The sequence below is a fragment of the Conger conger genome, chromosome 14 (assembly GCF_963514075.1).
Source record: "Conger conger chromosome 14, fConCon1.1, whole genome shotgun sequence".
Lineage (NCBI taxonomy): Eukaryota > Metazoa > Chordata > Actinopteri > Anguilliformes > Congridae > Conger > Conger conger.
The window spans coordinates 858,559-860,807 of record NC_083773.1 but is presented as its reverse complement, the minus strand read 5'-3'; positions in this window follow the sequence as shown (position 1 = coordinate 860,807).

Here is a 2,249-nt window from a genome sequence, read left to right as displayed (position 1 = left end):
GATAGTTAACTTTGGTCACTTTTGCTTTGTTGTTTCTTTGTTTCTTTGTTCAAAAATAAATAAATAAATAAATAAATAAAAATCTTTGTTGTACAGGTAGCAGTTGAAATTGTACTTCCCTCTAGGGTCTTTCAGCAAACTTATCCCTGGTTATGGGTATGCATTTTGTTGTACGTCGCTCTGGATAAGAGCGTCTGCCAAATGCCATTAATGTAATGTAATGTAATCCCATCTCTCATCTGGGGTGCGGGGTGAGGGGTGTGGGGTGTAATCAGCTGATTTTAAAACTTTAGATAAGAGTTTAGGTAGAATATAGTTTAATATGAAAAGTATATTTTGTAAAAACATATTTTTCATATATGTATAAAGTACACTGAACAGACACAGATATAGCTGTTCACAGGACAACACAACATACTTTAAACAACAAAGACCTACATGGCAGAGTTGCCAGAAAGAACAACCTCAACACAAAATGGAGTATGCAGCAGAAAACATCGAGAAGCCTGAAGCCTTCTGGAACAATGTGGTTTGGACGGACCAAACCAAAATTGAACTTTTTGGCAACTACCAAAGAAGGTATGTTTGGAGAAAAAAGGGTCAAGCCTTTGTAGAGAAGAACACCTGGCCAACTGTGAAGCATGGAGGTGGATCCATTATGGAGGTGGATCCATTATGGAAGTGGATCCATTATGGAGGTGGATCCATTATGGAGGTGGATCCATTATGGAAGTGGATCCATTATGGAGGTGGATCCATTATGGAGGTGGATCCATTATGGAGGTGGATCCATTATGCTTTGAGATCGTGAGGCAGCTGGGGGCACAGGTGATATTGTGCAAGTTTCTACCAGGAAGAATGGGGAGAAATTCTAAAAGCCAGAATTGAAAGATTCTTAGCTGGCTACAGGAAGCGTTTACAAACCGTTATAATTGCCCAAGGAGGAGTTACAAAGTGCAAGTTCCCCAGGGTGCCCAGGGCACTTTTACCATTTGTAATTATTTTGAAACTGTAAAAATGATAATAAAAACTTGCTTTAAAATTTGAAGAAATGTGTCATGTTTGTACCATTTGGAGGTCAGGTTCTCTTCCGTACAAAGGCTTTTTTGACCAGGGGTGCCCAGATTTTTGCACACGACTGTAAGTGTCTTGCAGACCGAGCTGCCCTGTACTAAAAAAGACTTCAGCTCTTGGCTGCTGCGTCACTCACCAATGAGAATACGACTATTTGCACTCTTGAAGTTCCAGGAGGTGATATCACCAGCAAAGTGCAACTGATGTGGAAAAGCACACTGTAAAGAGGGTATTTTTAAACACTCCTGTTACCACCACGGCACTTCATTACTTCTGCTTTCATTAACTGCTGTTTCCCCTGATGTCCTGAGTCAAGAGCGCAGCCCTCAGGACCAAGGCCTAGACCAAGACCAAGACTCTGTGTCTGCAGACCAAGATCCGGACCAATCTCTGATCCCCTGCCCTTTCCATCTCAGCAGAGTTGTTCAAACACGCGAAACCCCACCTCACTGCGAATATCACACATTCCCTAACCATGCCGACACACAGAAAGCCCCAAAACAAGCAACATCAACATCGGCAGCGTCGAACGCAACACAACCACGAGAACAGGCCATTTCACCCAACTTCTCCAACCACTAAAGTGTAGCAACTGCTAAGTTTACCTACAAGCTTGATAGTATCCAGCACCGTATCAAGCCTGGTCTTCAAGACCCCCCGAGCTTCTGATGCTTCCTCAGGCCTGTGAGGAAAGTATCTTTTGTCCAATTACCTTCTGCAGGTCTGTATGTCCAGTACAGTGTGCCACTGAACCCAGGAAACAAGACTTCACTTGGGCTGCCTCTGAAGAGCGCTTCAAGAGTGGCCTTTAGAGCAGAGGATTGTGGGACTGCAGCATGTCGATGTGACGCGGTCATGTGACGCGGTCATGTGACGCGGTCCGGGTCTGAAACCCCGCACATTGTGACTTCACCAGGGCTCCTGGGCGCCATGGCAACGGCGGTGACACAATCCCTGGCTACCGCCGCCTCCTCAGCCTCCATTCTCAACCAATCAGATCAGATCGCTGTAATTAGCGGTTTGTGCCCAAACACAGAGGGGGCCACGTTCCGAAACTACATTAATTGAAAAAGAAAAACTCCCCCTCTCTTCTGCAGGTTAATGAAGTGGAGCTGGACTTTGACAAACAGACGTTATCGGTGGAAGCAGCGCTGCGGAGGGGCGGGGGAAGAGAA